A 19,763-nucleotide genomic window follows, 5' to 3' on the forward strand; every position below is an offset into this window, starting at 1 on the left:
CTTTAGAAAACATGGGCCTCTTTTCTAGGGCACTTCTCTTATCCATTTGTAGGCAGCTTGCTGAAGAGCTTCCAAAGAGAAAAATCCCATCTCATATACTTTGACTTACTTTTGTGGAGAGTATCATCTCTGATGAAAGATGACTGTTACCTTTTCTCTGTTGATTATTACCTCCTGCTCTCAGGGAATGGCTTCCTGCAAGTTCAGATGCAGCTCTGCATTCACAGTCCACAGAGCAGAGGTGTCTGAGCATTTTCCCTGTGTTCCCTGTAATAAGACTAGTTATTTTCCAGGCTTTGGGTAGCTGTTGGGAGACATTTCTCCATGGGCCTCGCACATTTTTGCCCATCTTGTAAGCAGAAGCACTGACTATTTTTGCAAGCAGCCTTGGAAAATAGTGAAAATAGTGTGTCTCTCTCCAGAGCAAAGGATAGGCATGTTTACTGCCCATTATAAAGATTCAGGTTCCCTAAGCTTAGGCTTTCTCTCTTGTGACACAAACCATTGAGTATGCAGGTGTCACCTGGCTCTCTGAACCTGTGGGAGGGGGGACTCAAGGGTCCTGATACTTTGCCTACTGCTTTTACTATGAGTAATAACATCTTTTGTTTCAGATTCAGGAGTCTTGTGTCTTCTGTCATCTATGGGATTATAGTAGGCCAACTTGTTAACTTCAAAATAGGATAACATCTCATATCCTTCCAGTAAGTGAAAACAGTGAGGTAAGAAATATTATTTTAAGCATTGTGATATAGAATTAATTAATTAAACCTTTGGTATTAACAAATACTTGTAACTTGTAATATATTAAATAACACTTTACTGATGGCTGAGTTGTGTGGTAAGTTTAGAATAGTACTAAGAAGAAATGCTTCATTATGACACAGTATGTGCATTTATTCAGTGTTACAGCAAGGGTAAATTAAATTTGCATAATGTATAGCATAGCTCCTCACAACCAGTACGTTGCATGTTTTGTTGAAAAGTTGCTACTTTCCTAAGTTTAACATTTTAACCTTGAAAGAAAAGTAGCCTTAAGTTAAAAGAGTTATACGGTTAAAATTTGTCAAGGACTTTCTAAAAGTTCCTCAATTATTTTCTTATATTTCATATCCCCAAGGAATTGTATTTTTCCCAAGGCATGTTTCTAAAATACACTTGCTTAATAAAACTCACTAAGTTTGTTCACATTCAAAAATGGTTATATTTTAAAATCTGTATAGTTTAATTACTGCTAAATATTATTTTAAATTCATGGGACATTATAATTGTGTATAAGTTCAGTAGCACTCTCAAAATATTTAAGAAGCCTAATTTAAACAACAGTTTTAAATAACTCAAATATAGTTTCATAATAGATGCATTTCATAAAATAAGAATTTTCATTAAGCACTTTACTTGGATTTAAATACCTTTTTATTTCATATTGTAGTTTAATAAAAGTAATTCAGCATAATAATTTTGTTATTATACTTACGATTTAGAATTACTTGAAAACGCAAATTCAGGGAGATATAACGGTATTCTTTTTCATTATGCACATTTAGATTTTTTAATAGTGTCTGATAATTATAATGTTAGTAGTGATAGATATGTTTGACATTAGTGAGTTATGTATATCTTACAGTTTTTTTTTCTTTTTTCAACACCCTGTCTTTCATAGATTAAATTGGGTGGTTTATTAGGGGCTGGCAACTTGTATCGTGCAGAAATGAAAGCTTACTCTCAAGAATCTTGCTTTATTGTGCACCGTGCTTTCTTCTCTCTTAATTCCTCTTTGGTTCCTGTTTCTTCCCTACTTCTATTTCCATATTTACCTTCCTTCCTTCTTTTTTTTTTTTTTTAAACACACTTAGAGGGTTGGTCCATGGGCGCCACAGACAGGGATTGGTGGGGGGAGGGGGAGGTTAGACTCCAGAGTGTTTCCCCCTCTCTGTCTTGGGTGGTGTCTCCATCAGGGACTGCGTCTTTTCCATGCCTCCAAACATGGCCTTCCTTCTGTGGTTCCAACTTCTACCAGTCAACCCTCACATGGTGTCTGGCCCCAATAGACACTTTGGACTCCTGAGATCTATTAACACCCCCTCCTCTTGTGTGCCTCTAGCCCTAAGACAATAGCACTTCTAGTTGATGTTAATCTCTGTGTTTCATCAACATCCTTTGCTTAGCTTTTCAGCTCAGCCATCACTTTGATAACTAGTTCTGTGTATTAGATTTCCTCTTTTCAACCTACCCAGAATTGTTTCTGTTTTCCCTACTAGAACCTGACAACTGTCTTGAAGGGATAAAATATCTTTATTGCTCTTTCCTAGTCAGAGTTTCTTCCTTTCCTTTTATTCCTTCCTTCTTGGTTCTTCTCTCTTCTCTTTTAGCTTTGACCCTTCAACTGGCATTGACTTTTTTGCGTGTAGAATAGACCATGATTACAACTACCCAATATAGCAATATGGAAAACAATGACAACTGAATTTCTTATTAAATATCTTATGTGTCACATTATAAAATGAGTAAGTAAAATAAAGTCTTTAAAAAATAGTTTATCAAAACTGTCACTTTGTGTGTGTGTGTGTGTGTGTGTGTGTGTGTGTGTGTATTGTGTACATATATGTGATTAAGAGAGATGAGAGAACGGGGCACTGAAGTCACAGTCCAGTCCCAGCAGTGCATCTTGCTTTAGAGCTTTAGGCTAATCAACTCTTTTTGCCTCTGCTACCTCATTTCTATGATTAGCAAATTACCCAAATCTTGGAAGAAAGGCAAGGGAAGACTGCAAGTTTTTTTTCAGTGTCACACTAGAGCTTGTGCAACAGTTTCATTCAAGGATTATTTTATTTTCTAGGGCAGGGTTTGGCAAATTATAGCCCACAGGTGAGATCCAGACCAAGGTCTGTTTGTTCAGCCCTTGAGCTAATATGGATTTTACATTTTTAAAAAGTAAAAAAAGGAAACGAATATGTGACAGAGATTTTATATGGCACAAAAATACTAAAATATTTACTATCAGGTACTTTAAAGAAAACTTTTGCCAACCCCTACTCTGGGGGAATGAACAACTGTTTGATTGACTACCTATTGTTGATCAGGATTTAGACTCAGTGAAGGTAAATGATCGATAAATTGACAACGAATTTTGTCCTTTGGGGAAGCAATGGATTTGTATCTGGAAGAAAAGAATATGGCTGTAGTACTCTCTAGGACATTAATTAGTTTCATATATAACTTTGTAATTATATTTTAGCATCTTTGATTGTGAGTAGTTCAGGCTCTCTCATTCTCTTTTGAAACAGCTTTACTATCCTGCTGGTTCCCTTATTAAAAAGTACAATGATTTTGTCAATATGCGTTTATTTTATATTTGCATTTGAATGGTATTTTACACTCTTAGAAATTTATGCTTTGACAATAAATGGGCCACCTCGGTCTTTCCTATTTAGCTCTCAGTTCTTTCAGGATTTTAATACACCATGATGTCGGATAACTACATGTGGGTTTTCGCCATCTTAAAAGTCATCTTAAAGGTCACTCCAGATATTCTCTTAACAAAACTCCAATCAAAGACTTCTCTGAGTTTTTCCACTCTCTCTCTTTTTAACACACTGTCTGATGTCTGCAATATTGAATCTTTTGTTACTAGTGCTCATCTCCTCATACCAAAAGAGCTGTATGTTTATCAAGAGACAGATTTTTTTTCCTTTTTTATTTAAATTTTACTTATTATTGTTAATGCATTATTTGATTAAATAATACACAAACAAATAAAATCAGGGCAGGAATAGAGGGTTGATTCAATGAAGACCACATTGAATGCTTTGAAAAGACTCAACAAAGATGAATTGTTAAGTAGGTGCCATGCAATTAAGTGTGGGTGAAGCAGTAGCCAAAGGTTGGCATGCTTGGCTATGACCAGGCCTCTGCTTGGAAGTGCCCAGTTTTGAAAACACCTGTGCTGCTTGTCAAGCCCCCTCTGTTAAATGTGGACATCTTTGCGCTTTATGGCTCAGAATGACAAGAAAGCTTATTACCTTTTGCGTGATGGTAATAACAGGGTAGTTACATCTTCTTCTTAGGTGGGGCTGGGGCTAATGGGAGTTAATTGGGGTTAAAAGCCAGTCACAAGGAGACTCCTCTCTCTTAACCCAGAGCCCACAGATCCAGGGTCACCTGAGGGGAATTAGGAGGGCACCACAAGAAAGCTGGTGTGCCTCTTGCTCTAAATAGCTGAACTTGTCCTTACCAAGGTCAGAAAATGTAAGGAGTTACTGTGAATAGTCTGTATGATGATCCCACAACTAGACTGGGCTCTCATGCTTGGAAAATAAAAATATGGAAGAATTTCTGCACTCAGTCTATTTCTTTTAGTTCTCATTCACTTTAAAGAAACTAGAACTGTAATTTGTAGAATTTTTACGGTGGGTATAAAGTCAAAAGACAAAGGTGACAAAGCTGAAGTCGAAATCATAGAGTCATACTCAGAGAAAAAATATTTTAGGTAATACTTACTTTTTTACTTATGTATCTATTTTTATGATTCCCCACTTTGTTCCTGATCTTGTTGAACAAGATGACTTGCAGTCAAATAAGGAGCTTAAAGAGCAGAAAGATATTTGAGCAGGTATTCTGATGATCTCTGAGATTTAAAAAAATTTGAATTTATGAAAGTTACGTAGCTTCTGCCTTCATGGGAAATTTGGGATTACTATCAATGCTCATGGAACATTTAACAAGATATTTGTTGTTATACAAAAAACCTAAAACCGTCATAGTCCTCTCCAGGTGTCAGAGCCTTGCACCCACCAAAGCTGGATTATTAATGGATTTTTTAATATGAATATGAATATTAATTATAATACATGATTCATACCCTAATAAAAGTACAGAATAGGTTCACCTGGTGAGTCTTGATTCAGGTTAGAGGGATAAAGAGTGGTGTCAGTGGTCAAAAAAGGTATCTTGGAAAGGAGGTCAAAAGACCAGAGGAGTTTAACCAAGTTGTTCAGGGGGTGATACTTCTGGCAGAAGGAGCAATGGATATAAATACTTGAGCATGGTGTAGCCAATTATAATATTTTAGTATTATTGGAAAGTAGGATGGTGTAGAGATGAGGGGTAGACAGCGGATGAGAGGTGAGGCTCAAAAAGCAAGCAGAGAGGCTGAGTCAAGATAGCGTACTAGGAGGATGTGGAATTCGCATCTCCTCACAACTAGGGCACCTACCAGGCACTGGTGGGGGACCACGAACACCTAAGGGGACGGGAGGAACCCCTAGCGACCGGGTAGGACGTGGGGCAGGGGAGGAGTGAAGGGGAAGGAGAAGTGGAGGTGGGATGTGACTGGCGCCCCTGAGTGGTGGCTGGGGGAGGGGAAGGGATCTCATACCCAAAGGGGGAAATTGAGGAACCACTGGGAAGGCAGAGGATCAAAATGAAACATGGCCAGGTTTCCCCTGGCCACTTGGGCCCCCAGGGACCTGTTGAGATCCTGGGCCTGATCCTCTGCCCACTGACGCCCCCTCCAGCCATGCAGGTCCTGAGGGCATGGGAGGGAGTGAAGGGGGAGCAAAGGTAAAGGCCGGATCTCCAGGACTGGCACTCCTGTGGGGTGGCTGGGGGAGGGGAGGAGTTCCTACACCCAGAGAGACCCACCCACTATTAGGGGTCCAGCAGGGATGGGAGAGACAGTGGGGGAGGGGTGCAAAGGAACAGAAGGGATGGGACCAGTACTTTCCCTGTCCACTTGGGCACTGGGAGGCCTGTTGGGCTCCCGGGCCTAATCCTCTGCCCTCATAGCCTCCCTCCTGTCGCGAAGAGCCCAAGCCCTGCCCCTCCCCCCCCAGGGCCCTACCTCTCCATTCAGAGACCCCCTCTGAGACCCCCTCCAACCCCACTGGGCCTAAGCTCCACCCACACACCCTCAGTCAGGGCTCTACCTCCAAACTCGGGAACTCCACACTCCAGAGGCCCTGCTTTCCACTTGCTGCCTCTCCCCTTCAGTGCAGGTCCTAAGCAGAGGCCCTGCCCCACGCTTGAACGACTCTCCCCCGACCCGCCTAGGTCCTGCCCCAGCCTAAACCCTGCCCCAGCCTAAGTTCTACCCTCCTGCCTAAACTCCACCTCCATAGCCAAGGCTTTTTTTTTCTTTTCTTTTTTCCTCTTAGATTGGGGTTCTATTTTACCTTGTTGATTCTTTTATATTTTTATTTTTCCTAATAAATCTTTTATTTTTCTAATTTTATTTTATTCCTTATACATTGTTATTGTTCTCTCCTTTTGGCTTGTTCCCCACCCCCTCTTTTTTTCTTTCTTTTTTCTGTTCTGGTATTATTTTACCTTGTTGTAGTTGTTTCAATTATAGTTTTATTTTTCCTAATTTAAAAAAATCTTTCTAATTTTATTTTGTTTTTTATTCTTTGATATTGTACTGCTTTTTTTCTTTCTTGCTCCTTTTTTTTTTTTTAACTGCGCCATGAAGCTTGCAGGATCTTGGTTCCCAGGCTGGAGGTTGGGCCCAAGCTCCTGTAGTGGGAGCTCCGAGTCCAAACTGCTGGACTAACAGAGAACCTCAGATGCCAGGGAATATCAATCAGAGTGAGGCCTCCTGGAGGTCCTCATCTCAGCACCAAGACCCAGCTCTGTCCAACTGCCTGCAAAGTCCTGTGCTGGACGTCTCAGGCCAAACAACCAGTAAGACAGAAATAGAGCACCACCCATCAAAAAAAAAAAAAAAAAAAAAAAAGGAAACGACAAAAAAATATGTTACAGATGAAGGAGCAAGGTAAAAGCCTACAAGACCAAATTAATGAAGAAGAAACCGGCAACCTATGTGAAAAAGAATTCAGAGTAATGATAGTAAAGATGATCCAAAATCTCAAAAACAGAATGGAGAAAATACAAGAAACATTTAACAAAGATCTAGAAGAACTAAAGAGCAAACAAACAGTGATGACCAACACAATTACCGAAATAAAAAATACTCTAGAAGGAATCAATAACAGAATAAGTGAGGCAGAAGAACAGATAAGTACACTGGAAGATAAAATGGTGGAAATAACTGCCAGGGAGCAGAATAAAGAAAAAAGAATAAAAACAATTGAAGGCAGTTTCAGAGACCTCTGGGACAACATTAAACACACCAATAATCGAATTATAGGGGTTCCAGAGGAAGAGAAAAAGAAAGGATCTGAGAAAATATTTGAAGGGATTATAGTGGAAAACTTCCCTAACATGGGAAAGAAAATAGCCACCCAAGTCCAGGAAGCACAGAGAGTACCACATAGGATAAACCCAAAGAGAAACACACTGAGACACATATTAATCAAATTATCAAAAATTAAAAACAAAAAATATAAAAAGCAACAAGGGAAAGGCAGCAAATAACATACAAGAGTACCCCCATGAGGTTAACAGCTAATTTTTCAGCAGAAACTCTGCAAGCCAGAAGGGAGTGGGAGGACATATTTAAAGTGATGAAAGGGAAGGACCTACAACCAAGATTACTCTACCCAGCAAGGATCTCATTCAGATTTGATGCAGAAATTAAAACCTTTACAGATAAGCAAAAGTTAAGAGAATTCAGCACCACCAGACCAGCTTTACAACTAATGCTAAAGAACTTCCCTAAATGGGAAACACAAGAGAAGAAAAAGACCTCCAAAAACAAACCCAAAACAATTAAGAAAATGGTAATAGGAACATATATATTGATAATTAACTTAAATGTAAATGGATTAAATGCTACAACAAAAAGACAGACTGGCTGAATGGCTGTCTACAAGAGACCCATTTCAGACCTAGGGACACATACAGACTGCAAGTGAAGGGATGGAAAAAGATATTCCATGCAAATGGAAATTGAAAGCTGGAGTAGCAATTCTCATATCAGACAAAATAGACTTTAAAATAAAGACTATTAGAAGAGACAAAAAAGGACATTACATAATGATCAAGGGATCAATCCAGGAAGAAGATATAACAATTATAAATATTTATGCACCCAACATAGGAGCACCTCAATACATAAGGCAAATGCTAACAGCCATAAAAGGGGAATTCAACAGTAACACAATAATAGTAGGGGACTTTAACACCCCACTTTCACCAAAGGACAGACCATTCAAAGTGAAAATAAATAAGGAAACACAAGCTGTAAATGACACATTAAAAAGATAGACTTAATTGATATTTATAGGACATTCCATCCAAAAACAACAGAATACACTTTCTTCTCAAGTGCTTATGGAACATTCTCCAGGCTAGATCATATCTTGGGTCACAAATCAACCTTTGGTAAATTGAAGAAGATTGAAATCATATCAAGTATCTTTTCCAACCACAATGCTATGAGACTAGATATCAATTACAGGAAAAAAAGTGTAAAAAATACAAACACATGGAGGCTAAAAAGTACGCTACTAAATAACCAAGATATCACTGAAGAAATCAAAGAGGAAATAAAAAAATACCTGGAAACAAATGACAATGAAAACACGATGACCCAAGACCTATGGGATGCAGCAGAAACAGTTCTAAGAGGGAAGTTTATAGCAAGACAATCCTACCTCAAGAAACAAGAAAAATCTCAAACAACCTAACCTTACACCTAAAGCGATTAGAGAAAGAAGAACAAAAAAACCCCAAAGTTAGCAGAAGGAAAGAAATCATAAAGATCAGAGCAGAAATAAATGAAAAAGAAATGAAGGAAACAGTAGCAAAGATCAATAATACTAAAAGCTGGTTCTTTGAGAAGATAAAAAAAATTGATAAACCATTAGCCAGACTCATCAAGAAAAAAAGGGAGAAGACTCACATCAACAGAATTAGAAATGAAAAAGGAGAAGTAACAACTGACACTGCAGAAATACAAAGGATCATGAGAGATTACTACAAGCAACTCTATGCCAATAAAATGGACAACCTGGAAGAAATGGACAAATTCTTAGAAAAGCACAACCTTCCAAGTCTGAACCAGGAAGAAATAGAAAATATAAGCAGACCAGTAACAAGCACTGAAATTGAAACTGTGATTAAAAATCTTCCAACAAACAAAAGCCCAGGACCAGATGGCTTCACAGGTGAATTCTATCAAACATTTAGAGAAGAGGTAACACCTATACTTCTCAAACTCTTCCAAAATATAGCAGAGGGAGGAACACTGCCAAATTCATTCTATGAGGCCACCATTACCTTGATACCAAAACCAGATAAAGATGTCACAAAAAAAGAAAACTACAGGCCAATATCACTGATGAACATAGATGCAAAATTCCTTAACAAAATACTAGCAAACAGAATCCAATAGCACATTAAAAGGATCATACACCATGATCAAGTGGGGTTTATCCCAGTAATGCAAGGATTCTTCAGTATATGCAAATCAATCAATGTGATACACCATATCAACAAACTGAAGGAGAAAAAGCATATGATCATCTCAGTAGATGCAGAAAAAGCTTTTGACAAAATTCAACACCCATTTATGATAAAAAAAAAAACTCTCCAAAAAGTACGCATAGAGGGAACCTACCTCAACATAATAAAGGCCATATGTGACAAACCCACAGCCAACATCATTCTCAATGGTGAAAAACTGAAACCATTTCCTCTAAGATCAGGAACAAGACAAGGTTGTCCACTCTCACCACTATTATTCAACATAGTTTTGGAAGTTTTAGCCACAGCAATCAGAGAAGAAAAAGAAACAAAAGGAATCCAAATTGGAAAAAAAGAAGTAAAACTGTCACTGTTTACAGATGACATGATACTATACATAGAGAATCCTAAAGATGCTACCAGAAAACTACTAGAGCTTATCAATGAATCTGGTAAAGTAGCAGGATAGAAAATCAATGCACATTAATCTCTTGCATTCCTATACACTAATGATGAAAAATCTGAAAGAGAAATTAAGGAAACACTCACGTTTACAGTTGCAACAAAAAGAATAAAATACCTAGGAATAAACCTATGTAAGGAGACAAAAGACCTGTATGCGGAAAACTATAAGACACTGATGAAAGAAATTAAAGATGATACAAACAGATGGTGGGATATACTCTGTTCTTGGATTGGAAGAATCAACATTGTGCAAATGACTATACTGCCCAAAGCAATCTACAGATTCAATGCAATCCCTATCAAACTACCAGTAGCATTTTTCACAGAACTAGAACAAAAAATTTCACAATTTGTATGGAAACACAAAAGACCCAAAACACAATAGCCAAAACAATCTTGAAAAAGAAAAATGGAGCTGGAGGAATCAGGCTCCCAGACATCAGACAATACTACAATGCTACACTAATCAAGACAGTATGGTACTGGCACAAAAACAGAAATATAGATCAATGGAACAGGATAGAAAGCCCAGAGATAAACCCACGCACATATGGTCACCTTATCTTTGATATAGTAGGCAAGAGTATACAGTGGAGGAAAGACAGCCTCTTCAATAAATGGTGCTGGGAAAATTGGACAGCTACATGTAAGAGAATGAAATTAGAACACTTCCAAACACCATACACAAAAATAAACTCAAAATGGATTAAAGACCTAAATGTGTGGCCAGGCAGACAGAGGAAACTGGAAACTCTCCAAGGAAAGCATAGGCAGAACACTGTATGACATAAATCACAGCAAGATCCTTTTTGACCCACCTCCTAGAGAAATGGAAATAAAAACAAAACCAAACAAATGGGACCTAATGAAACTTAAAAGCTTTTGCACAGCAAAGGAAACCATAAAAAAGACAAAAAGACAACCCTCAGAATGGGAGAAAATGTTTCCCAATGAAGCAACTGACAGAGGATAAATCTCCAAAACATACAAGCAGTTCATGCAGCTCAATATAAAAAAAAAAAAAACAAACAACCCAGTCCAAAAATGGGCAGAAGAACTAAACGGACATTTCTCTGAAGAAGATATACAGATTGCCAACAAACACGTGAAAGAATGCTCAACATCACTAATCATTAGAGAAATGCAAATCAAAGCTACAATGAGGTATCACCTCACACCGGTCAGAAGGACCATCATCAAAAACTCTACAAACAATAAATGCTGGAGAGGGTGTGGAGAAAAGGGAACCCTCTTGCACTGGTGGTGGGAATGTAAATTGATACAGCCACTATGGAGAACAGTATGGAGGTTCCTTGAAAAACTAAAAAGAGAACTACCATACACCCAACAATCCCACTACTGGGAATATACCCTGAGAAAACCATAATTCAAAAAGAGACATGCACCACAATGTTCATTGCAGCACTATTTACAATAGCCAGGACATGGAAGCAACTTAAGTGTCTATCAACAGATGAATGGATAAAGAAGATGTGGCACATATATACAATGGAATATTACTCAGCCTAAAAAGAAACGAAATTGAGTTATTTGTAGTGAGGTGGATGGACCTAGAGTCTGTCATACAGAGTGAAGTAAGTCAGAAAGAGAAAAACAAATACTGTATGCTAACACATATATATGGAATCTTAAAAAAAAAAAAAAAAGGTTCTGAAGAACCTAGGGGCAGGACAGGAATAAAGACGCAGACATAGAGAATGGACTTGAGGACACGGAGAGGGGGAAGGGTAAGCTGTGACGAAGTGAGAGAGTGGCATGGACATATATACACTACCAAATGTAAAATAGATAGCTAATGGGAAGCAGCCACATAGCACAGGGAGATCAGCTCGGTGCTTTGTGACCACCTAGAGGGGTGGGATAGGGAGGGTGGGAGGGAGGGAGATGCAAGAAGGAGGGGATATGGGGATATACGTATGCATATAGCTGATCCACTTTGTTATACAGCAGAAACTAAGACAACACTGTAAAGCAATTATACTCCAATAAAGATGAAAAAAGAAAAAGAAAGCCGGAACTATGTTATGAAGGAATTTATATGCCAGAGTAAGAACCTTGGAAATTGTGCATAATGAGTGTCCCTTAACGGTTTAAGCAAGAGGGTGTCTTGTTAGGATTTTTAATTCAGAAAGCTCTCTGGCAGAGTACAAAAGGGAGTCACAGTGAGGTGAGACTGGCAAAGTGGGTGCCTGTTAGGTGGCTGTTGGAAAGGCAGAAAAAATGATGGGACACTGATTTATAGCAGGGACAGTGGTGATGGAAAGAAATTGTGTCAGTAGCACTTATCAATTAATTAGATCTGAGATCGAAGGAGAACTGTTAAAATGACTCCTTGCCTTTAGACTCAGGTATCTCGATGATGGGTGACCGGTAACGGAAGGAATACTAGAGGATGCGAAGGTCTAATTGCCTGGAGGTAATTGTCATCATCTCAATGATGAGATGTTTGCATAACAGCCAGGTGGGGCTGTGCATGCGGATTAGACAGACTGGGGCCACCCCACTGGCGTGACTCTGGGAGGGCCCCTCACAACGGGTTCACAAGGTCATGTGCTCTTGGAAAATTGGCAACAATAAGGTATTTTGACCACAGTTGCCTAAGACTGCTGCGCCTTTTACTCTGACCTCCCTCCACTACACTTTGCGTCTTGACAGTGGCTGGGTGAGTTTGCGGATCTGCCTGAAAGGCAATGATGATACACGAGTTTGGGTTTAGAATAAAGTGTTTGGGAGGTTCACAATCCTGGTGCTAACCATCCTGGTTGAGGAAAGGCTTTCAGGCCCACGTGTACGGTCCTCTGTGCCAACTCACCTGACGTTACAATGCGCAGGGGCCGGGCCGACTGTCCCGGGTTGCCTGGTGTAGAAACATGTGGGTCACGGAGGAGGAATAAAGTCTGAATGTATGAAACCACGAGTTGTTCTGTGGAAAACTCTTGGAATCATCCAGGTGTGAAAAACCTTGAGTGAAAGATGTGACTTTTACTACTGCTTGATCAAAACAGAAGTTCTTTTCTTTGATGAATATATTTGATACTGAAACACATAATTATAAATGCACAATAATTTTTATTTTTGAAGGGAATTTAAGAAATGAACTTTATCTGAATTCTTCCGTTTATTGGCCACAAACCTATAAGAGGATTACACACAGCAAGTTCATCTGGGTGAGAGGTCTTATGGTTTTTTTTTTTTTGCATTCCAAATATCAGTAATAAGAAACAACAGCTGAGTAACCACACCAGATGAAAGAGTGATTTATCTGTCTAGTCTCTCTATAATATTACCAAACAATGAATGAAAATGGAGTAAAATATAGAGTTGTGTCAGACAGTTAATGAAAATGTGTTACTTTATTTTTTTTTTTGTGACACTGTGGTATTTGTCAGCCTTTTAAAAATTATGGGGTTTTTTTTGTTGTTGTTCTAAGTACTCTTCACTTAAACTAATTTTGTATTCAGAATTCTGTGTTCCGTTTCTTAAAGAGGACCCTCCATATGGTATAAGCTTTGGACCTCACAGGATCTGAATTGCTCAGGAGTCAGAATATTCACAGTGATGGAGGCTGGGGGTGTGGATGCGCTCAGGAGAGTGTCCTGGGGGACTGGGAAGGAGAACGAGAATGGAAAGCTAAATTTGGGAAACTAAGGAGCAGGCAGAGAAAGAGGAGCCTGTGAAGCAGATGGGAAAGGAGCAGCGAGGAAACAAGGACACTAGTGGAAAACGGTGTCACGGAGATCTCGTGAGTCGAGTATTCAGAAGGAAGCAGTTAACAGTGCTCAGTTGCACAGAACGGCCACCTTGAGAGGGCTGGGGATGGGTCACCAGATTTAGTCTCCAACGGCCATGACATTTCAGGGAAAAGTGAGCGCCAGTGACGAAAGCCCCTCTTGTACTCAGTTAAATAATGAATTGAAGAGCAAGTGAAGACAACGTGTAGACCACACATTCGCATGATGCTTGGAGGTGGAGAGTATAAACTATGATAGAAATAGAGCGGGGACGAAGAATAAGGTACAGCTGTTTCATTCGAAGTGGAAGACCTGAGCGTTTGTAGCTGCTGCTGCTGGAAGCTGCAAGAGAAGCACGCGCTTCTTTTACATCCTTCAAGACCACGGGACACAGTCAGTCCTGCAACTTCACTTGTTGAACGGAATTCCTTTAACGTTAAACCTAAGTCGTCTTCCTTCAGTCATTCTGCTTTTCTACAAGATATTTCTGTTCGTTTTAGCATTATTCCTCCATCCTTACAAGGCCCAAATCATGAAATCCACCTGCGTTACGTTTCTCTTCTCTCCCAGCCGGGTCTCTTCAGTGCGCCTGCGCCGTGGTTTTCGGGCGCGGTCCCTGCCCTCCTCTCGGGTAGGTGGGCCTTGCGTTTTCACACATTGGTCCACAACTTTTCTTTTCCAAGTCTCAGCTGACCCCGTTTTAACTCGTCCATGTCTTTATATTTATATATTTTGTATACCGTGATGGTAATTATCAACACATATGCTGCCTGTACATTGTCCTGCTGTTAACATTTATACCATAGTTCTTTTAATTGTATATTACGTTGCGCAAAGCAAAATCTTACTTTTCTCTGTGAAAATGCTTTGCGCTATGAGCTGCTGTGCAAATTCTACTGTCTTTCAGTTTGTGGTACACTTTTTGAAGACTTTAAAAAACCTCTTGTGTTTTCCACACTGCTTACCTCAGAATTGTTAATTCAATGGGAAATGCTTAAAACTCAACTCATCAGACGGTAGTAATTAAACACATAAATAGACTGTTATGGTCTTTCAATACTGACTGAAGAAATGTTCTTTTATGTTTCAGGGCTAATAATTGCATTTTAATTTTAATTACAGAATGAGAAAATGTGTTTTGCTTATATTTAGCCTCTTTTTTCAAAGTTATTGATTTAGAAAATAGATCTTCTAATTTGATTAATACTTGCTTGCATTTTATTTTTTCTGAGGCTTTACTCCTATTTGAAATGGAGGTATTATGAAACAGTTTATATGAGCTTAAAAATGACCAGTTGAAATAAGTAATTAATGCTTTCAAAAGACAGAAACAGAGTATCTTAAGAGGATATATGTATATGTTAGTATATTCATGTAACCTTAGATTTCTCAATGAAGTTCTAAATTTACTTCAAGCCATTATGTAATGATACTTGTCACTCTTCATTGGCTTCTCCCACTTCATATAAAAACTACATTTGGGAAAATGGCTTTTATCTGGCTTAAAACACAGTGAGGGCTCATCATTTGAAGTTTCCAATCAATCTTTAATCTTTTAGTGTTGGTGTTTGTTTACTCATTTTAAAAGACTGCTTCTAGCAAAAAAAGAAAATCCTATAAAGGAATCTATAGACTTGTTCGACAGTAAACATGCTTTAAAAGCAAATTTTTAGTAGCTCAGTTGTAAATTCAACATTTAAATCTCCCTCATAGTGCTCTTGGTTTTTAATAATGGATTTTGGTATGATCCCATAAAAGATTTATGTTCAGACCTTTAACAAATACTACTTTGAATAATTAATTTCAAAATATATTTTTTCTAATACATAATAGGAATTTCCTCTGTCTTTTCCGTTTATAAGAAGTAAGGAAAACCAGTCTTATGATTTTGATTCATGATTATGTCTTTGTGGTAAACATGACATATTTGGAGAGAAGAACAAAAACAATAATTCAAAGGCATTATTCACAAAAATGTTTACTTTTTAAAGACCTAAAACTGAAACTTTTAAAGTAAGATATTTTAATTAAAATATATTAAACAAATACAAGAATATTTAATATACCTACATTATGAAAAATTTAATTTTTTCTTCTTATCAGTTTGTAAAAAGAACCAGATATTTATTATATTTTATATCTAATCCATCATTCACAACATTAATTTACAACTTATTTTCCCCAATGCACATAATGAATAAAAGTATCAGAATAAGGAAACCACACCATATCTTTAAAAAATTAACTTCAAAATTCTTTTTTGTAAAAATATAAGTCGATGAAATGATATTTTATATGAGATATCCAGGAATAGTTAAACAGTCATCACCCAGAAAAAAATGTGAATTGAACAAGACAGATTTCTGTTTTTCAGAAATACTGATTGCTGACTTTAATCTGGATAAAACACAAGGCATAGACATTCAATGGCTAAACAATAGCCCAGTTAAACTTCCTTGGGTTGTTTTTTTTCTCTAGTAGAAATCCAATCCAATTTTTGTATCTTAAATGAAATAAGAAGAAAAAAATGATGTGGTTTCTTAAAGAAATTAGGTCATTTAAAAAATGTTATTTTCCCACCTTCTGTTTGTTATACTTGGAAACACACTAATATCTATTCAATTATGATTATAATTAATTATGCATATATATTTTACATTCAAATGCATGCTATAAATAGTAATTGTAATAAAACTTATTAAATTCCTCTGAAATGGCATAGCTAAAGTAAATAGTTTTCCTTTCATATTAATTCCCCGATGCTCTCCCATTAAAATGCAATGGCAAATCTGACAAAACAATAAGGGGAACACAGGGCAAGTGACTCTTTATTCATATAATAATTGACTACTGCTGTGACAACATCCCACCTTTTTCACATAGTTGTGAAAAGAGTTCACTTTAAATTAATTGGCATCACCATGAAATAAATTACAAGACTGTGTAGTTGGGAAGCAAATCAGGCCCACATGAGATATAATTGGGTGAAACTGATACAGGGATTTTGTGGGTGAAGGTTAGAAATGGAATTTTTGCACAGGAAATAAATGTATGAGACCAAATTGTTTTTTTTTTTAAAGAGCATTTTCTTTTTTTTTTAAATGGATCTCTTTAGTCATCTAACAATGATTCATATTGATTACTTAACTTAGGACATGACTTGTATGATTTGAAAGATTAGCTGATCAGCTTCCATTTAAATGAAAGGAAGATCCATTTAATCTAAACTTCAAGTCCTGGGTAATGGATTTGACCTTTTCTTGAAATATTGGAAAAATAAATCCAGACTCTTCTCCAAAGTTATGGGCCAGAATGCTACTATTTGTTTAAAAGCCAAGATGATACTAAGCTTATTAGAAAGGATATTAGAAAGGAAGCAGAAAAACACTTTTTTTTAATGCTTTTATTATATCAGCATGTACTCTCATCAGGAAAGTTATGGATACACATAGTTACTACATCACACAAAATTAGAAAACTCTAGAAAAAAGTAAAACAATTAAGGTGAATAGAATGAATTCTATATAAACATAGACTAAAAAAAAGTTTGGGAAAATAAAGTTTGACACTAGCTCATGTTTGTAATGCCCTAAAGGTTTTAGATTTTTATAATATAGTATTAGTAAAAAAAAAAAAAAAAAAACTGTTGATTATATTTTGAGGCTGAAATATATCCTTCCTATGCAAGTATTTACATAAACTTATAGGAATCAGTACTCGTTATTGATGAATTTTCACTATTTGATATTTAAATAAATTCAAAAGGATTTTAGATAAATTCATGGATTGTAGTTCCGCACTGGATTGTTAAAGAAGCTAAAATTCTTTTTGGAATATGTATATCATTTGATTTCTTTAGGTCTCATCTAATGGAGGGCAAACATAAATTGCTTTAAAGTATATTTTGTAGGAATATTCTATTTCTGTCAGGAAATAGAAAGCACTGTGCTTGGGAGAACTCTTCTTATAATTTGAAGATCATATCTATGTCACTATCTTGTAATTTTATTACTGCTTAGCTTAGTTTTTAATATAAGTACTTCACTTCTTAAAACCGATGTAAATATTTTTAGAAAATGGCATTACACAATTAATGAATATTTAATTATGTTACCAGAAGTGTTAATGTTGTTATTCATTGTTTTTACAAGTTAATCTTTTATTTAAAAATCCCATCCATAAAATCACTCATCAGTGATAACTGATGAATAAAGTAACATGTGTAGTGAAAGAGACATACAGAGAACAACATATGAAAGATATACATCTGATATTTTACCGAAATTCCTCACTACCAAGTGTTCCAAAAACCTGACATTGGTTTTATTCCCCAAACTTGCAATTGTTTTCTTTTCTGTTCTATTAGGTCAGAACATCTATAATTATAGCCTGGGATGGGGAATGAGTTCAGGAGGTGAGAAGGAAGGATTGCAATTGAGGGTCTCTGGTTGGGATCTATTAGAGGTCATTCAACATCCAGTTTTTTAACAGATCATTTTGACACCCACTGTATTTTTACCCACTGCCAATCATCTGCTTCTAGGTGGTGAAAGATTGATTTGTGACTGACTGTGCATTCTTAGAGAAAACCTGAGAGGCAGTCTCTGAACAGGAAGTCTTGCTCTATGACAACCAGAAGGAATTTGCAAACTGACGGTAAAAGGTCAATTTGCATATTCTATGAAAGGAACAGTGCCTGGTATCTGAGGATGAGTAGGATAGTAGATTCTCACGCCCGGGCAGTTCTAATGGGGAGGAGATTACTCTGCTGCTGTGAGAACAAGGTGCTGGCTGTGGCCCCGTGGGAAAAGCACTGTTCCTACCAGCTCCGCCTCTTATCAGCACGTGCCCTTAAGAAATACCCGAGATCTCGGGTTTTACGTCTAAAAGGAGGGGATGTGATTTTAATTTCTAAGGTCCCTTCTGTCTTTTAAAGTTTTTTTTTTCATCTCTAGGAATAATTTTTAAATTTCCTATTTAAGTAGAGACTAAATTAAGGTTGGAACCTTCAAAAGAAATGTTGAAGAGGGTATATATAGCTCTCTTCCATTAAGTGCGCCTTAAGGGGGACTGAATATTCACAATCAGTGTGCATAATGTCTTCCTTTAGAGAATTTGCAAGTGTCCAGGGAATGCTCCATTTGCATGATGTGTTTAAATGTTTATTTTTCAAGACAAAGGGGAGACAAAATTTTGTCTATCAAATGAATGCTTTGTAGAAACATAAAATAAATCCTGCTATTTTCCCTACATTTTCTAATGTTCAAATAATATGCAAAATACAGATATCAACAAAGTTAAATAAATTTGTGAAAATAAAATGGAAACACGGAAGATCTGTTGAATCTTTATAGCTTTTCATATTAACATGAAATTATTAGTAATTATAATGGGACATTTACATGTAGAAAAAGGACAATTTTAGGAACATCTCAAAATAACTGCATTTAAAAAAAATCTCTTTGAGTTTTATAAACAAGTTCCAGTGCTGAAGGAGTGAATAGATACTTAACTACCCAGTTATTTGAGTAGATAATATTGCAGTAATTTTTTATTTTATGGGATGATCACTGCTGTGCAGTTCATCAAGTAAGGACTTAACCATGTTCTTTATTCCTCCTCGTTCCTTTATATTTTTATTGATCTAAGAAAACCAATCCTCCCCACCCTCAAGGTCCTTTTCATTCATGCCTATGGGTGCCATTGAATTAAACCAAGTGATCTATTTTGACAGTTTGATCAATGGCATATATATATATATATATATACCATTTTTCTTTTTCATTAATCTGAGGGCTATACCAGTTTAGATAACCACCACATTATCAGATCCTGGTTGAAAAGAAATAGTTGATTCACTAAATGAAGGGTTATGTTTTGGTTTAGAATTTCTCTTTTTACAGAAGTGAGGTTTTGAATGATGCAAATGGTATTTAAAATCATCTATATGATGCTAAACAGTCTCCCATGCAGCAACATGAAGATATATCATTTCTTGAATTTATAATGTCATAAGAATATCCACTTATGGTTTGAGCGTATTATATGTCTATAAACTTCCGTTGTACTCTCCCAGTAGGAGATTTTTAAGTGCCTGATAAAATAAACACATTCTAAACAAATGACTTAAACATTCAGGCTTCAGATATAAAATATTATTTTTCTATTGGAGTAAAACAT

The sequence above is a fragment of the Kogia breviceps genome, chromosome 1 (genome assembly GCF_026419965.1).
Source record: "Kogia breviceps isolate mKogBre1 chromosome 1, mKogBre1 haplotype 1, whole genome shotgun sequence".
Taxonomy (NCBI): Eukaryota; Metazoa; Chordata; class Mammalia; order Artiodactyla; family Physeteridae; genus Kogia; species Kogia breviceps.